The sequence below is a fragment of the Notamacropus eugenii genome, chromosome 1 (assembly GCF_028372415.1).
Source record: "Notamacropus eugenii isolate mMacEug1 chromosome 1, mMacEug1.pri_v2, whole genome shotgun sequence".
Lineage (NCBI taxonomy): Eukaryota > Metazoa > Chordata > Mammalia > Diprotodontia > Macropodidae > Notamacropus > Notamacropus eugenii.
Genome location: NC_092872.1, coordinates 136,985,880 through 137,005,375, shown reverse-complemented (window position 1 = coordinate 137,005,375; position 19,496 = coordinate 136,985,880). Strand labels below are relative to the sequence as shown.

The following is a 19,496-nucleotide window of genomic DNA, read 5'->3' as shown; positions in this document are numbered from 1 at the left end:
TTTCTTTGTATCCCTAGCACTTAGCACAGTGCCTGGTACGTTGTTTTTTATTCAGTCTTTTTCAGCAATGACCAACTCTTCATCACCTTATTTAAAGTTTTCTTGGGGAAAGATACTGGAGTGGTTTGTCATTTCTTTCTCCAGCTCACTTTACATATGAGGAACTGAGGGAAATAGCGTTAAGTCCATGGTCACACACCTAGTAAATCTCTGAGATCGAAATTTGAACTCTGGTCTTCTTGACTCCAGGTCCAGCCCTTTATCCATTATGCTACCTAGGTAGGACATAGTAATTGCTTAATAAATTGCTTGTTGGCTAACTGACTGACAATTTAATTGGGGAAGGCAACAGATATACGGAAGTAGAACCTAGGGAAGGATATTTAAAAGACATTTGTTAAATAGGAAACTGTTTATTAGTTCTAGACGTTAATCTAGATTAGTGGTCTCTTGCAATTTTATTTCTCTACTGTAACTCATCATTCTAAGTGTCATTTCTACGTTTAAAAGTTTTTTCCAAGGCAGTATCTCATAGGTGGTCGCTAATGATATGATAAACCAATTTAAGAAGGTTAATGACTCCAACCTGAAAACAAGATTTGAACTGATTATTCATTCACTTAGAGCAAAAGTTCTTAACCTGAGGTTGGTGTATTTGTTTTAAAAATATTTTGATAACTCAATTCAATTAGAATTGATTTCCTTTGTAATCCTATGTAGTTTATTTTATACCCTCTAAAAAATTGTTCAAAGTGCCTAAGTCCCATAGGGTCCACGACACACACAAAAAGCTCAAGACTGCGAGAAAGGATTCAGAACAGTTTCTTTGATTAGCATATTTAATGCATAACTACACACATAAAAAATTGATCTCAGTGCAATTTTGAAAGAACACACCTATTACATAAAATGAAGTACACCCTGTACTCTATGTGAGTCAGTGCTTCCCCATACATTGAGAACAAGCTTTCATCAAGACATGTAAAGGCAATTGTGGGTACCCTTAAAATACAGCCAAAGCCTCTGCTGATTCCCTGGCTGACTTTCATTGGTGCAACGTCACTGAATGGTGTGTGTTTACCAGGGTGTGACCTAAGCAGAGGAAAGGTGAATCATTCAACAAAGCTATGATTATTTCCTCATGGAAAGGATATACTCTGTGCTGGAACTGGGGCAGTAGAAGGAGTGCAGTTACAGAAACCAATACTTGGAACGGCTGGACTTCTGCAAGTGGCCTACTACTCTGCCCTTCATCCAGACACGTACACACAGTAATATGCACTGGCAAAGCTAGTGAATTCTGGTCATACATAAAAAAAAAAACCTTAAACCATTAGAGTTTTAAGACTTGGTATATTTCCACCAGTTGGCCCTATGTCTGGAATGGGCTCCCTCTCCCTCTTCTCCACCTCCAGGCCTTCTTTAAACCACTAATCTTGGGGTAACATTCTGCTCTCTCCGTCCACACTCACAACTTTAATTAACAATGGTGCCCCAGTAGGCAAAGAAACAACACATACTTTTAACTACCAAACAGTTTGAACTCCCACTATCTACAAATAATCAAACTTAAAAGTATTTTTTTCTTACATCCACAAAATGTTGAAAGCTTATTAGAGTGGGGAATTTCTGGTCTCAATTAATTAATTAATTAATCCTTTTACTAAGGAATTTGTTCTGTGAAGTTTGGATTCAGTCAAAGGGTCGCACTTGACGTCCTAGAGGGCCACATGTTCCCCAGCCCTGATAGCCTAGATGCTGCATCATTATAAACATTACCCTTTCACAGAATTCTAATTGCTTCAGTTTTAGTCACAGGGGAAAATAAGTCCTGTAGGGCTGCTACTTCCTCAGTGGCCAGAAAGCAGCCCCATGTTCCTCTTCTCTACTCCCTTACCCCATTTTTATCTTATAAAGTGGGCTAGTTCTGGCTTCAGTTTGACAAAGGATGAGGAATTCAGTTCTAAAAGAGGTTTATTTCCTTTTTTATTTATCATTTTTGTGCTTCAGTTTTGAAGCTGAAGAGATATACCCCTATCTCTACCCAGCTTGTTGTACAGTTGTTTTAGTCTTGCCCAACTCTTTGCATCTCTATTTGGGGTTTTCTTGGCAAAGATACTGGAATGGTTTGCTATTTCTTTCTCCAGGTGAGAAAACTGAAGCGAACAAAGCTAAGTGACTTGCCCAGCCAGAGTCACATAGCTAGTAAGTGAATTTGAACTCAAGTCTTCCTGACTTGACAGGAACCCTGACAGGTTCAGGGCTCTGTCCTCTACTCAGCAGTTTCCCTACAAATGGTAGATAATAATTAATCAATGAGCTAGACATGGCTTAGGTATCTAAATAACTCAACCCACTTTGCCTTGTTGTATTCCTACAGCAACTCCTTTTCCACTTAAGTCACAGGTAAGCAGTTGGCAGCAGCAACCCCAGTTTTGTCAGGCACATAATTTAAACACAGCCTTACCTCTTGGTCTACGTTCAAAGTCTTCAAATATAACTTTTGGGCATAGAATTTGAAACAAATGCACCATCATGATCTGACTTTTATCGATAAAGCACCATACAGTATTATTAACAGAGCACTTGTATGTAGTGTTTTTTACATATACAGTACTTCATCTGAACCCTATAACGCAGGTGATACTATTCCCAATTTACAGATAAAATGAGGGTCAGAGGTAAAGTGACATACCCCTAAGTCACACAGCTACTGAGAATCTAAGACACAATTTGAACTTGAGTCTTCCTGATTCCAACTCTGAAGGTCTATCTCATATACCAATCTGCCTCCTTTGTAGTATCTTCAAATTGTTTTCAAGGCCAGTTGTGGGGAGTTTAAACACTATCTACAACTTGGTCTTAAATGAAATCACCCAAAGGCTTCCATTCAGAAGAAGTTAAAATTTTCTCCAGCTTTCCTCAACTAATCCCTTGAGATTGTGGAAGATGGCTTTGTCCTAGGTATGGGTGAGGTGGTACTTGGGAATGAAAGCTACTGTGTCTGGCTGGTTCCCATCTGAAGCCTAGGCTGAAGGCAGGAAGAAAAGAGAGAGTACATATCCTCAGCATTCCCACTCCAGAAAGGAACAATGAACAAGATGGGAGAAAGAAATGGGTATTGGACTGGTCGATCCAATAATGAAAACAAGAAGGAAAGCTGAAAGAACCAGTTCCCCATCCCACAGTGGTCTCTCAAAGGGGCAAGTGATCCTTCTGATGACATTGCACTTTTCCAGACAGATCATCAAAGTTTTCCAACACCTAATCTTGAGAAAGGAAAGACCTGTCATAACCAAAAGAGGTGAAACTATTGTAGGGATCTTTACAGAAAAAATTCTGTGCCCATTAATAGGTATAAAATGGATGTGTTTAATCAAATTCAGTTGTATATTTCAAACCAAATGCAGTAATTTTGAATGTACTTTCCCTCTCCTGTATCAGTTAAAACAAACTGTGTAGAATAGGCAGAAAAATACACTGGACTGGGAACAACTGAATTTTATACCAGGCTCTGACATTAACTAGTTGTGTGACCCTTGGGTAACTTATCTCAGTCTTCTGATGCCTGTTTTCCTTAACTGCCTAGAGTCATCCACCCAGATAATAACCTTATTTGTAAAAATCTATTCTACAATTATTTGGTCTGTATATAAATGTATATGTACATTTGAATTTGTAAATATGTGTATATATTCATATATGTATACACATGTATACACACATATGCATATAGACAGGAAATTGATTTTCCTAAAATGCAAGTCTGATCATGTCACCTCCCTTATGAGGTAGGTGATATAAATATTATCATATTCCTTTGACAGATGGGGAAATTGAAGTTCAGTGAAGCATGTGATTTGCTTGTAGTCATATAAGGCACATCAAATCAAGCTGGAATCCAGACTTGAATTTGGGTCCTTGAGGTCAATGTTTTTTTTTCCCCTCCCATTATGAAAAGGATTGGTAAAGTCTTCTCCCTCCTGCAATTACCTTGAATTTACATATTTGTCTCCATGTTGTATTCCCCTAGAACGGAAGCTCCCTAGAAGTAAAGTCTGTTAAACTTTTGTTTGTTATCTCCAGTGCCTAGCATGCCTTGCATATAGGAGATGAATAATAAATGTTTGTTGAATTGAAGGCCAAATTGAAAAAAAAAAGGATGCACTAATTATTTCCATCATTCCTTTTGGTGAACAAAATGAAGTTAGGTATGGGAAGTGAGGGGATATTTTCTTATGGTTCATTACTTAGAGACCTTCTGCCAAGAGAACTGGAATTATATATACATGGGGCATGAGATTACACTCTTCAGAATGCAGGAAGATTCACAAAATGAGCATAGTAGAGTAAGCTCAGCTCTAGAACACATAGATATAGGAGTCAGAAAATAAGCCACAAGAAAATCTTGACTGGAGAAGTGATTAACAAATATAGCAGAGTTAGGGAAGTCCTGAAACTGATATTAATACGGTATTTTCAGACATTATCCAATTAGATCCTCATAAAAACACTGTAACATAGGTACTTTAGAGATTATTAGACCCAGTTTACAGATGATGAAACTGAACCTCAGAGAGGTTAAATAACTTGCCCACGGTCACACAGCTGGTGTCAGGGGCATCCTTTGAAGTCTGGTATTTCCTGACTCTCTCAACAAATGGGAGGTCCAAGATAAGAATTATAGTGTATATAGAAACATCTAATCTAAAAGATTAGAACTTCCAAAGACCCAGTCTTGGACAAGGGTAGGTACAGTTGCTTGAAAGGAATTGGAAAGACAAGAATGAAGTATAGACATCCTTGAAATTGTTAAATAAAGCCTTTTAAGTGGAATAAGTAAAAAAAAATCTGTGGAAAAACATGGGATCAGGGAAGGACAATCATGAGTAATAACAGTCAAGTCCCGGACACACAGATCCAATCAGTGCCTTGGGGTCACACCACAAGGATTCTCCATCTACATTTGGCTGTTTATGATTCTTATTAGACTGCTGCGACTGGACACAGTCTAGGACACCAATTCTACTCACTGTCCAGAATGAGCCTGTGGAGTTTGGGAACGACAAGGCTTCCTGTTTGCCAACTGTAATCCATTTCAGAACAGAGGGCTGGCTGCGAGATCTAAGCTGATGTGCCCCAGTGGGGTTGACCTACAGAAGTATTTGCAACTGGAGCACCAGCCAAAACTCAAGTGTCTTGCTTCCTGCCAACATGGCTGCCTGAACAGGAGGCAGACCGCCCAGCAAAATTCAGTCTGTGCCTAGTCAAGTCTCTTGGGAATGGACTGCTGTTTCAGGAGATCTGTCTCAGTCGTTCCCAAGCAAATTGAGTAGCCAAAGAGAGACTTAGGTGGTAAAAATAGTTGAAGTTCTTTACTGAGACATCCCACTGGTACCACCATCAGCATCACAAAGTACCCTGGGGTACTTAAGTGGAGGGGGATATATTCAGAAATGAAAATCAAATAACATCAATTAAAAACAAAGTTCACTAGACTGTCAAGTCCTTCAAGAAAGCTGAGGATTGGGGAATTTTTCATCCTTGCATACTTAACAATCAGCCCAGCCCATATATTTGATAAATATTCACTGAATTGAATTTGTTGAAAGCCTGTATAGTAAACTATATTTTTGTTCTCCCTACAGAAGTTGAATGTTAGCATGTTGAGGACAAAGACTATTTCACTTCTTGGGAGCCTCCACACCTTACATGTTAGGCACCCGTGAGATGCTTAATAAATGATTGCTGATTGATTATAATAAGGCCTGGTGGCATAGAGTGGGCACTCAATAAATGTTCATAGGGAGAACCAGGAGGGCCCTAAATAACTATGACATTCTCCCTCTGAAAACCTACTGTCCTAAATCCTGCCTCCTGCAATAGGGTCCCTCAGAAACCATCTTCAAGGGTGTTAACAGCGCATTTCCTGAAAAAGATTTTAAAAATTAGACTTGTCATCTCAACTCCTAATATCTGATATTGATCAAAAAATTACCTGTAGCACTATGAGGTTGCACAAGTAGTAGGCAAAATGGCCTCTCAGTAATTCCCATCAAAATAAGAAGCAGAGATACTCATCAATTTTCAAAAAAGTCATATATGCAATCCTAGGGGGAGCTAGGTAGTGCAGTGGGTAGAGCACCAGCGCAGGAGTCAGGAAGACCTGAGTTCAAATCTCCCCTCAGACACTTGACACTCACCAGCTGTGTGACCTTGGGCAAGTCACTTAACCCAAAATTGCCTCATCTTGGGTCATCTCCAGTCATCCTGATGAATATCTGGTCACTGGATTCAGATGGCTCCAGAGGAGAAGTGAGGCTGGTGACGTGCACAGCCCTCCCTCACTCAAAACAGAGTCAAGTGCAAGTCATATTATTTTGGCAACGAAAGACAAACTTCATACAACCCTAAATCGTAAAGTATGGAGTAGAAATAAGCTCTGTTCTGGTACTAGTCAGTCAGTCAACTGGTATTTATTAAGTACCTACTATGTCCTAGTCATTGTTCTAAGTGCTGGAAATATGAAGAAAGGCAAAAAACAGTCCCTATTCTTAAAGAAAATATATACAGAAACTCTGAGATAATCAACAAAGCGAAGGCACTGCTTATTGGAGGTCAAAGAGAAACTGGTAATTAGACTACGGATTGCCCCAAAGCAAGGCATCCAGAAACTAATTTATACCCACATGCTGACCAATCAGACTCTCACTTATGTGGGGAGAAATAGTCATTTGCAGCAGAGTGAAACAGATCATGAAGGAGATTAGAATCATAGAATCACAGAATTTAGGAGCTGGAAGTGACCTCAGAGATCATCTAGTGAGTCTAGTCCATGGGTTCAAATCTCTTTTTGTTTTAGAGTTATGGAGCCCTTTTTCAGTCTGGGTCCATACGCTTTATGGATACTTTCTCAGAATAATATTTTTAAATGTATATAATAGAATACAAAAGAAAACTAATGATATTGAAAGCTATAAAAAATTGTTTTCAAGTTCATGGATCCCAGGTTAAAAATTCCTGATAACAGTTCAGCTCCCTTCATTTTAGACAGCTGAGGAAACAGAGCCAAAGGGACGATGGGATTGGTCCAAGGTCAGGTACATAGAGAGTTCCTATGTACAATTGGAGGCCTGTTTTCTTTCAGTCTTGTAGTTGTACGACACTGCTATGAGGCTCATGTGTGTTTGCATGAAAGTTAGTTGACAAACGCTTCTAGGATCCAGCACTAGACACCTCCTGCAATAGCCCCGTTCACTATTTCCCTGAGTCTAGAAAGCTGGGTAGAGGAGGCAAAACAACCCTAGCGGATTCCTCCAAGCTTTCTGCACTGCAGCAAGGTTCTTCATGCTGAATTGACCCGGATCCCTTCCTGGGAGACATGCCAAGGCTACAGATTAGTTACTAATCAAATAACCAACACCCAGATATTTGGGAGTGACTGCACATCAATTAGGGTTCATGGAAATCAGGAATGAAAGGCAAAATTCAAGGACGAAGAGGGGCAGAAGCGGCAATCCAACTAAAGACTGTATTTCCATTTTAGAAGCAAAGGAAACATAATGTAATTTCATTTTAAAAAACTGAGCCTAGCAAGAAACAAACATGCTGAGGAGAGGGAGAAGGTGAAATAGCTTGAGAGATTGGGAAAGATAAAAGGCAAATGATTTAAATTATACATGAGGGAAACATTAAAGAGGAAGGAAATAAAAAGAACCTCAGAGATCTGAGGATACAACAGAGAAAAGTTGTTTGGTTATAAAGTAGGCAGTATGAATAAATAAAATAAAATGCCATAAATGCTCCAAAGAAAAAGCAGAAGAAAAAAAATGGTTTCCTCTCAATTCCCTTTCCTATTAAATCTAACTCCCTTTCTAAGGAAACCACAGATCTTTGGGGGTTGGTACAAGCATGAAGTACACTGAAAGCATTTTGTACAACTCACAAAATCAACTAAAACCCGGAAAGGTCAGTAATGTTTTCTTATAAGAAATCTAAGTAAAAAAAAAAACTATTCAAGTCAGCCCAAATTGTTTCACAGATAGGTCCTGTATGTCATTTGGAGAGAACAGAATGTCTTTTATTATCTGGGAAGATGCAATTAAAAAAAAAAATCTGGTAATTCTATATAAATTCCACTATTTAGCTGAGGGAAATTTGTACATGAACGTACATGTGTGTCTTTTCTTAAGGCATACTTTTTAAAAAAAGTCACAATTATATACTTTGATTAGAGTTCTAACACTTTTTTAAAAGTACACTTGGATATTTTCCTCAGTTAAGAGGAATTATTAGAAAGCTTATGTTCATAGTTCAGTGTAACATACTGTAAATGGTGGGCATGTGAGTTAGGAAGACCCTTAAAGCATATTACTGGGAAATGGAATTAACGTTTGCAATAAGCTTGGACAGTAAGACAAAATGTAACATATGGCATTAGCGGCTGCAGTACAATGCCCAGTTCCTTTCCATTCTATTCTGCCTCATTGTTTTTTGAATAGCATGTTTCACTGCCCAGTTTAGGGAGAGCAGCAATGAAAGACTCCATTGTAAGGAATATGCTTACCAGAGCAGACTTAAGGTTGCTGTAGTAACCTTCACTATGAATTTCCTGACCAGTGTGATTAAAATCTCAACTGTATTGTGGGATTACTATAGCTGCAAATGAGGCCATAGAAAGTCAGGCTACAAAATGAACACACTAGAGCCTTGGGGTAGGAGGACCTGGGGGGGGGGGGGGGGGTTTCCTTAATCCAGACATGAGAATATTGCCTTATGCTACCTGGGTAATCTGAACTGGCCAACATGCTGCTGTGTTTCCAGTGGCTACAACCGGAAGATGAATGAACTAAATAAAACAGGGCAAGATAATGAATTGATTGTGAGGACTATGGCAAGGGTGTTAGATGGGTCCTTTTGGTTGACCCCTGAGAGTGTGGGTCAGGCATGGGGTGGAGCAAAGTATTCCTTGAATTGATTCACAGGATTTTGAGAGTGGGAAGAGACCTGAGATGTTATCTAAGGCAACCAATTCTTGACCATCCCCTTTACTGCACACTGAAGAAATGATCATGGAGCCTTTGTTGAAGAAGTCTGGTGAAGGGAACCCAAGTCTTTGTGATTCGACCTTCCTAACATATCTCTTCCCTTTCCCTTTTTCTCTCCTATAACACTTCAATCACCCCTGTCTGGACTCTTGCAATAGCCCGATAGTTTGTCTTCAGGCCTCAAGCCCTCCCCACTCTAGTCCATCTTCCACTCAGCTGTCAAATGGAGCTCCCTATAAAGTAGAGGTCTAACCATGTCTCTCTCTACCCACTTTCAATAAACTCCATTCATTCCTTATTACCTCCAGGATCAAATAGAAAATCCTCTGTCTGACTTTTAAGCCCTTTATGACCTGGCTGGCCACTTGCTACCTTTCCTCCATTGTTACAACCCTCTATGGACTGTTCAAACACGTGACCCTGGTTGCTGTTCTTCCCATGAGATACTTTCATCCCCTGATCATTCATTTTCACTGGCTATCCCCTATTCTCAGATTTCTCTTCCTTTTCATCTCTATTTCATGGATTCCCTGGTTTTCTTCAAGTACCAGTTAAAATCCCATCTTCTTCAAGCTTACCCCAATGCCCCTTAATGCTAGTGCCTTCTCTTTGTTAATTACCCCCTGATTTACTGTATGTAGGCATAAATATTGATAGATATAGATTTATCTAAATTTTATAAATACATCTATATCTACCTCATCTGTACGAATTTGTCTTCTCTATTCGACTGTGATCTCTTTGAGGAGGGGCTGTGGTAGGTTTTGGTTTTCCTTTGATTGCTTTTCCTCATTTCCCCAGTGTTTAGCACAGGGTAAGCATTTAATAAATGCCTGTTGACTTGTCCTTCTAGCTCCAGAAAATGCGTATTTCATGTGGATAGCTCTACTAGTAAGGATATTTTCCTTTACATCAAGTCTAAATTTCCTTTTTCTGCAATTTCCCTACATTGCTCCTGGTACTGCCCTCCTTGCTCAGCAGGATAAATCTAACTCTTCTAAGGACAACCCTTCAAATACTTGGAGACATATCTTATTTTGAAGTCTTCATTTCAGGCTAAACATTTCTTTCCACTGATCCTCATATGACATGAACTCAAATTCTTTCCATTGGTTGGCCTCTTCTGGATGCTCTCCAGTTTATCAGTGCCTATCCTAAAATGTGGTGGCATAGGGTCTGATTAGAGCAGAATAAGGTAGGACTATTCATTACCTTGTTAATATGCAGTACTTAGGCTCAATCCCTTTTAACTCAGGTTCTAAGACCAAAAATAATCTGTTCCTTATCACTTTCTATTCTGTATTGTAAAGTTCTCAGTCTGGACTGAGCTGGGAACAGACAGATCAAGATTAATCAGGAATGCCCCTTTCCCAGTCAGGGTACTGACAACTCCAACTTGCCTCAAGATAGACTTAAAAAAGGTCTTTAGTTCATTTATCTTGTATCGATAATGCTCCTTTTCTTAACACCTTTCCAAAGAGTTTGAGATGGCACATGTGGGGAGAGAGAAAGGCTAAGAACCTTTTCCATGGTCTTGGATGAATGGCAGAGATCAAGTCTTTGACTTCTATCTAGTCCATCTGTTGGTTTGGGGAAAGAAGGCTCTTTTCATTGGACAGCTGAGGAATAAAATCAGAAAAATCTGCCCACTCAGACCAATCTAGTGACTAAGCAGGGACAAGGAAGCCTGTTCAACCTGACTTAAAGACGTCAATGCCAAAGGAAAATATTGTACACAAGCCACATGAAGAAGGGAATTGTTATGCTTGGTTGGTGTATAACTGTCACAGAAGTAAAACAGATCTGGATCTTAGGACAGACAATTGTTGCACATACACCCACACTACTGTAAAATAGTTCTCCTCGGAGAACTATGGTCTCATTCTGTGTAATCTGGTTTATACTTGGAATTATGTTTTAGACCTAGAAAGTCCTACTCTCAAGTTTTTTGAGTGTACCTCATACCCTGTAATTATTAATACTGCCAATGTTAATAGCTAACCTTTAGACAATGCTTTCAGGTTTGCAAAGTGCTTTATGGAAACTATCTCAAAGTTGTTACTATTATCTCCTTTTTACAGACAAAGAAATTGAAGCTGAGAGATGTTAAACATCTTGTTCAGGGCTCACTCAGTTAGTAAACATCTGAATTTGAACTTAGGACCCTGACTCCAAATCCAGCTATGCCATCCACCTGCTTTAAAACTGCCTTTATGACTATCCCATTTGGGAAAAAGCAAAACAAGTTAAGTTGTTACTGACATTTAGATTAATTTCAAACATTTACTTCACTTCATCTGTGTATAGAACAACATGGTGCTGGGTGAGATGCAACATTTAGATTAAAAAGAGTCAGATCAAAAGATAAAGCATTATGTATCCTAAGGCCTGGGTAGGCAGATAAATATTCAGAGAACAGATCGTCAGAATACAACACTAGCTTTCAGATTGTAAGAGGGATTGAGCAAATGTTCAGAAGAAAGGAAGACCTCTGTTGAAGGACCACTTTGATGCCTTAACAAGCTGTAAAGGCAGTCTTGGATACTTAAAGTCCTTATCCCTAGAATTCGAGATCTAGATTTTCTAGAGGGTCCCAAGGCAAGCTGGAAAGATGTTGAAGCTGAATTGACAAATTATATGTCTTATAATCTGAGATCAGCCCAGCTACTTTAAAAGATGTTCATTACCAGGTTGGTCACAGGGCGATCAATTTTTCTATCTACAATAATTACACTGTATACCAAAGAACAGAAGGGATGCGCTGAGGCTGATTTGTGCAGCTGTCATCACAGGGCAGGGTTCCATGACTACCCCCTATACCTAAAATTCTCTCCCTCCTCAACTCTGACGCCCCGCTTCTCTGGCTTCAAGACTCAGCTAAAATTCCACCTTTCACGACACTTCTGTTCTCCCTTAATACGGCTTTCTTTACTTTGTTATATATGCACAGTTTATCCTGTATCTATTTGTTTGTACAAAGTTGTTTTCATGTTGTCTCCTCTGTTAGACTGTTAGCTCTTTACGGTCAGCGGTTGTCTTCTGTCTTTTCCCCAGAGCTTTTATTTCTATTGCTTGGCACAAAGCAAGCACTTAATAAGTCTTGTTGGCTGATTAACTGACTTATAAATCCTTGGCCACAGATAAGCCTGAAGCATGGAGGATACGGGGCTGGTCTTGGTGCCAGAAAGACCTGCATTCGGATCCTGACTCAGATTATTGACTACTTCAAGTTTCCTTCCTTCCTTAAACCTTGGTTTCTTCATATGTAAAATGGAGATAATGCTAATACTGATCTTAGAGGGTTGTTGTGAGACTCAAATGAGATCATTTCTATCAAGGATACTGGAAACATTAAAGTATGCTATAAACGTGAGCTATTATTGTTATTTAATTTTATTACGTTGATCAAATGGAAAGCTTACGACCCCCTAAATATTTCACAATGTCAGCTTAAAATGTACAACACAAATGTACCATTACTAATAATTAACAAGGGGCAGCTAGGTGGTGCAGTGAACAGAGTGCCAGGCCTGCAGTCAGGAAGACTCAACTTCCTGAGGTCAAATCTACCCTCAGATACTTACCAGCTGTGTGACCCTGGACAAGTCACTTAACCCTGTTTTCCTCGGTTTCCTCATGTGTAAAATGAGCTGGAGAAGGAAATGCAAACCATTCTAGTATCTTTGCCAAGAAAATCTCAAATGGAGTCACAAAGAGTCAGACACAACTGAAAAACTCAACAACAATTATGATTAATAATCACAAAAGCTGGCAGTTGAAAAAGGCAAGAATGTAACATTCGTTGCTAAACTAAAGTTTGGTGAAGCTATTTTATATTTGTTTAAAAATATACTTTGGCAAGTCTGGATTTATATCTGGAAAGATCCCATTAAAAGAAAAGTAGCTATCTCACAAAACAATTTTTTATTTGAGGCAAATCTTAGCAACCTAGACCTATAAAATAATGGCAGAGTTTATAAATTTAGTTGGAATAAGTAAAGTACAAGGGAATAAGTACTAGACTGGAATGACAGTCAGTCAGAAGGCCCAGACAGACAGCTGTTTGACTTTGGGTAACTTAGTTTTGGGGGATTCTATTTCTTCTTCTACAAGACTTCTAACTCTGATTTTTGAGTCTATAAACTGCACCTCTTCTATGGGCAAAAATATTTTGTCCAACCGTGTCTGACTCTTCCTGACCTCATTTGGGGTTTTCTTCTTGGCAGAGATACTGGAGTGTTTTGCCATTTCCTTCTCCAGCTCATTTTACAGATAAGGAAACTGAGTCAAACAGGGTTAAGTGATTTGCCCAGGGTCACCCAGCTAGGAAGTGTTTGAGTCCAGATTTGAATTCAGGTCTTCCTGACTCCAGGCCCAGCATCAGTGGCATGATGAATGCAAAAAGAAATAGCTTAAGACATAATATTATCCTTATCTTCAAGGAACTTACAATCTAATTCAGTAAAGAGGACTTAACTTAAAGTCAGGAAATTGGGGTTTAAATCCCACCTTAGATATTTTTTGGCTATTATGTATGAACACAGGTAAAGCACTCAACCTTGAAGAGCCAGTTTACTCATCTGTAAAATGGACTCGTATTGTTAACTGTTCTTTCCTGAGTTCAGTTAGTCTGGTGAATAAACCTGTGTTGATAAAGTCAGGATTAGTTTAACAATCACCAGACAATGAAACTATATAGGGAGGATGGGGAGAAGAGGGGGAGGAGAGACAGACAGAGGGAAGCAGAGAAAGATGAGAGAGAGAAAGAGAGAGAGAGACAGAGACAGAGAGACGGAGAGAGAGAGAGAGAGAGAAAGAGAGACAGAGACAGAGACAGAGACAGAGAAGGACAGACAGAGACAGAGAAAGACATGAAAAGATGCACTTCCTCCCTTGCAGGAGTAAGGGTCCACAGGTTCGGAAACCTGCATACAGTTCCAGATTTTTTTTAATGTGTAGATTGATTTTGCTATTTTTTCTCTTCCTTTTAAAAAATTCTTTGCATAATTCTCTGGGAGGGTAGAAGGGGAGGCACTCAGGAGAAATAGAAAAAAAGGAAGCTGTCAATAAAAATCTAATTTTATAAATTACAATAAGCAGTCAGTACTAAGTGGTGATTCTCAACATACTATTACCCTCCAAGAAAGGGATAGGGGTAGGAAGAGGAAGCCAGAACCAGTCACAGACCTATACTGTTTTCCTGCCATAAGACAATGCAACAATGGCATTTTGAACCACAGCTTCGAAGAATTCTAAAAAGGCATCAGTTGGGGATTATAAGCTTCGCTACGCATGACGCTCTGCAGAAGAAAGGACAAGACTTGAACGGCGCTGTAACGTAGCCTCCGTCACTCACTCAGCCATAGTATGTTGCTGTCCCATGCCAGCTACAAAGTAAAATGGGGAATTACAGTAATTCTGCCCACAGCTATTTCCCATTTTAACTGATGTTTCCTGTTTTCTATACTTGGGCATCTTATGAATTTTCAGAACCAAACCCACGATTCGCAGGCCATCATTTTACTGGGGTACATTCTTCTCTGGTCACTCATCACATTGTGTGCATTTACTACAACTGAAAACAGATCTGTTTTCCTACTGACCTCCATCTGGGGCTGTTCCTGCAATCACTGGGCTTGAGTTTTTGGCTCCCCAGGGCAGAGATAGGCCTGAGGAGTTTTAAGTGTTGGAGGGAACGAGACTGTTCCTTGATTCAGGATTCTCTAGCTAAGACAACAGAAGAAAGCTCTGGGTTGTGGCTTTAGGCAAACGACTGAATAGGGAAGCAAGTAAATAAAAAGCAGAAGATTCCTCTCTGCCCTCCCCAAAAGGTGGATTTTTAACATCATTTTGAACATATTAGAGAGAATTGCGCTTAGTACTGTCGCAGATCAAACTTCTGCTATTCAGAAGCCTTGAGTGACTAAGCAGTTCCAAATAGTCACACTGTCGGAAAAGCCAAGCGTTTAAGCATAAAGTCATTTCTGAACTTTCGAAAATATATTATTCTCTTTCTTGCCCTCTTAATGAGGCTATCCTCCACATAATTTTGCCTCTTCTTAATGCTTGAATGTAATTAATTATAAATCCCAGCTAATGTACTGGGCTATCCTATCCATCTTACAATGTCCTCAAGGTCTGTTGAAGTCTGCTAAATGGGCCCAGGCTGCTATACTTTTTTGGAGGTTTTAAGTCTGAGTTTTTGTTGTTCCTCTTTACTGGCAGGAGCTAGCTGCCACATAGTAGTGCACCTGCCTAGAGCCAGCAGGGACCCTTTACAATTTTCTGCTTCTGCTTTACTATAGGGAAAATAAATAACCTGATTTCTGGAATTCAATGTAAATTCAGGGTTAATAAGATCAGTGAGGGTCTGAGTGACTTTCCCAACAGTAAAATACGTAGACTGTACTGTGTGATCTCATTTAAAGCCATCCTCAAACTAACTTCCATCTACCGTCTCCTCATTTTGGTAATATTCTAATAGATCCACATTCCATTCCAATCAAATCTGTCTCCTTCCTTTGCATAAGGGGTTGCCCAACAAAAATGCAACAAAACAAAACTGAATGTCATGAAATTATAATGACCCAGCTCATCCTCAAAGAAAAGAAGAAAAACCGTTCCTCTGTCCCTTCATTGGAGGGGTTGGGAAAAACAGATGTGGAACATTGTACATATTGCCAGACTCAGTAGATACAAATTAGCTAAGTTTTCGAAACTGCTTTCTTTTCTGTTTTTTTATTTTTCTGTTATAAAAATTAGATTGCTGAGCAGGGGAAGAGGAAAGGATATATTTTGAAATGATGGTGTAGTAAAAACAATATATTAATGGAGCTTTAAAAATTTTAGAAATGTGTAAGAGAAAAAGCAACAGAATGAATCCGTGGTATGGGGGGCCAGGACATACTATTGGGCTAAATTGTGAAGTTTGAAAGTTTCTGTTTTGTATGACTTTACATGTATAACCTATATTAAACTGCTTGCCTTCTCAAGGAGGCAGGAGGGAGACAATCTGAAGCTCAAAATTAAAAAAAAATGAATGTTAAAAATGTTTGTTCACATGTAACTGAGAAAATAAAATGAAATAAAATAAATCAAATTAAACTTTCTCTTTGGTATTCTAACCACATTCCTAAACTCCTTCTTGGAGAAGGTAGTCTTATTTGAAGAGAGTTTATGAAGTGTTCTCTTCCAGAGAGGTTCTTCAAAGTCAGTTCTTAAAAGGTATAAGCCATATATGGATATATAAGTGTATATACATGTATAACATTCAGGGAAATAGATGGTGTGTGTGTGTGTGTGTGTGTGTGTGTGTGTGTGTGTGTGTGTGTGTGTGTGTGTGTGTGTGAGAGAGAGAGAGAGAGAGAGAGAGAGAGAGAGAGAGAGAGAGAGAGAGAGAGAGAGAGAGAGAGAGAGAGAGAGGTATTTAGGGGATGAATAATGTATTCACTTTGAATACATAGGCTCCCAGGGTTTAAAGATTCTTCCACCCCCCCCTATTTCAAAGGCAAGGAAACAGAGACTCAGATGGGAAAACTGTTTAGAACAGAGATGTCAAACACATCCAACCTATAACACTCCTGATTGATTGTGTGTGTGTGTGTGTGTGTGTGTGTGTGTGTGTGTGTGTGTAGAAAGCAGATTAAAATGTGATTAAGAAATATTTAACCAAATAAAAAATTTTTAAAATTACATTTAAAAACTAAGTCAATTGCTGCCCACAGAGAGCTTTATGGGCCCCCATTTTTATTTGAGTTTAACAAGGTAGGGATTTGAATTGAGATCTTTTGACTTCAAATCCAGGGTTCTCTCCAATGCAACATGTAGCTTTTGTGACTACTCTCTTTTCTACAAAGTATAAACCTTTGTTCCAAAACTTTCTCCCCATTTTCCTGTAGCTTCCAAGCTTGGCCACCCTTGAGGGAAGTGCTTGGTTGCTGTTGTGGCCTACCTCCATTATGACAACCTTTTCTGCCTTTGGAAATCCAACAGGGGAGAAGGCATAGAGAGGATTGTGCTACAAAAGTTGACACATTCCTTCACCTCTAAGTACACAGGGCTGGAACAGTTCCTCTAACTGTTCACACTCAGAAAAAGTAAAAAAAAAGCACACACAAAATTTACCAAGCTAAGAAAGTAGACTCAGGAGTGGGAGACTATATTCTCTCTATCCAAGGAGATAAAACATCTCCTTACTCTATGAACACTTTAGTCATACTTTTTTAAAGAAGACCCAGGGCTTATTTATAAAGAGAATCCTCCAATGAAATGACAGTTCAATAGCTACCAACAAAACTTTATATTAAATGGATCTATGATATTATCTACATGGATACTTCTTCAAAACCCACAAAACTAATTTGACTGCATTGAAAAAAATGCTTTTGCCACTGGATATCTATGCATTGTAAAATACATATTTTCCTTCCCCAAATGAGTCTTCTTTCAACATGGACAAGCCTGAGAAATAAATGAATATAATTAAGAAACACACTTCTAGACATCTGAGCATAAAATTTCTATCTAGAAAGGACAGTGACAGGGGAGAGGGAGGTCTTAGCTCATTCAGCACACCTTATGACTGGCAATATTCACTGTTCCATTTGTATGGCTGTGGCTTTTTAAATTGAGCCAGTCTACAAACAGTGAAAAACTATTTAGAAATTAATTAATTTGGTTCTTATTTGTCATAATATTGTGAAGAATTCTTTTGTTGAGAAGACCAATTCTCTTTTATTATGTAAAAATACTCCATCAGTCCCTAAAAGGAAATGAATAATTCTTATAATTGTGAAATAGTACTGCTTACAGTTGGACAGTAATGACTTTAATAACTTAAATACCTTGGTTCAAACAAACAAATGATCATAGCTGACAACAGAAGTCTAACCCTAGACGACACTAATTAAAGAATTTGGTTATAGACATTTCCTTTTTTAAAAAAGAGTCAGTCAGAGTTGTGGTAGATTCATCTATTGACCTAAAATACCATTTAACTCTGTTAAAGAGACACTTAAAATCTTTGTCACTTTTGACTTTGTGGACTCTCAAAAGCCAGTATTTCTAGGAACTGGGGAAACACTGAAAGGGTATGAAGGATACCATGATAGCCATCTATCAACTGAAGTCATCATCAGAGAGCTTGGTTTTAAATACCACAGCTAGAGCCCTTAAATGTTTAATTTATAAATTTAAGATCTGCAAACATATTTTGTTGCAACTCTAATATGTTACCATATTGGTCTAAATGCTATTCCCTCAGACCAAGCTTCTAAAAAACCTGATTATGGCCCATGATCCCTGCCATTTAAAAAATTTTTTAGCTTCAGTAACCCATAAAATGGGGGAAAATAACAGCATTTACTTCAGAGCAGGGTTGTAAAACAGAAATAAGATAATGTTTATAAAATGCTTTGCAAATCTATTTGTGCTCTCTAAATTCCAGCTGTCACGATTATTGTCATTCATCCTTTTCGAGGAGGACCAGTGACATCACAGGGTGATGTCTTGACTCATGCATGAATTGGATTTAAGTAAAGCAGAGTTGCACAAAACTGTCAGCTTCACTTTCCCTTCACAGTCATGGAAGTCCAGTGGCAAGCCAACAGTCAAAATGCCTGGTGATGACCTGGGATGCAGTAGGATGACCTTGGCATCCTACTCTAACCAAACTCTAAGGTTCCACAGTGCCTGCTTCAGCTGTCTTCATGATAAGTCTTCACATGCTTGGGGTAGACATCCAGGTAACTCAGCAGCTGTCCTCTATCTGGTTTAAGTTCATCTATGAAGACCTTTTACTCAATGTGGCTGCTGCATATGCTCCAGCTTCTTGGAGTCACACCCCTCCTAGGAGAGGGGTCTTCCCTTTGGTTATTATACCTTTTGGAAAGGACTAGTCTGCCTTTGAACAGCAGAGACTTTATAGGTTGTATGAAGTGCCCACATAAATGCTCCCTGCTGTATCCACTTACAAACTTCCTACATCACAGAAGATTTAGAGAAGGGGAGGCCTCCTTCTTGGTCTCTCCACATTGAAAGTAAAAACCTTTAGTACATTTTATATTTAAGTGACATTTACAAGTTATGTATATAAATATATCTTATAGTTGATATAAAATTTGGGAACAGGGACCAGATCTATAGCTTCATTTTTATAGGAAATTCCCATATAAAGGGCCAGCTGGGTGGCATAGTGATAATAGTGCCGGGCCTAGAGTTAGAGTCATCTTGCTGAGTTCAAATCTGGCCTTAGACACTTACTAGCTATGTGACCCTGGGCAAGTCACTTCACCCTGTTTGCCTCACTTTTTGTCATCTGTAAAATGAGCTGGAGAAGGAACAAACACTCTAGTATCTTTATCCAGAAAACCCCAAATAAGATCATGAAGAGTTAGACACCACTGAAAGATGACTGAAACCCATATAAGGAGACTACTTCTACCAATGCAA

General features: G+C 39.0%; 1 protein-coding gene and 1 pseudogene across 1 annotated transcript in view; both read right to left on the bottom strand.

The window, feature by feature from the left end:
- MYO1E (myosin IE) overlaps positions 1 to 19,496 on the bottom strand; it is a 226,980-nt gene that overhangs the window by 149,570 nt on the left and 57,914 nt on the right. The window lies entirely within an intron of this gene.
- The window catches only part of LOC140507695 (large ribosomal subunit protein eL29 pseudogene), a 75,258-nt pseudogene continuing 56,426 nt past the window's right edge, over positions 665 to 19,496 (bottom strand).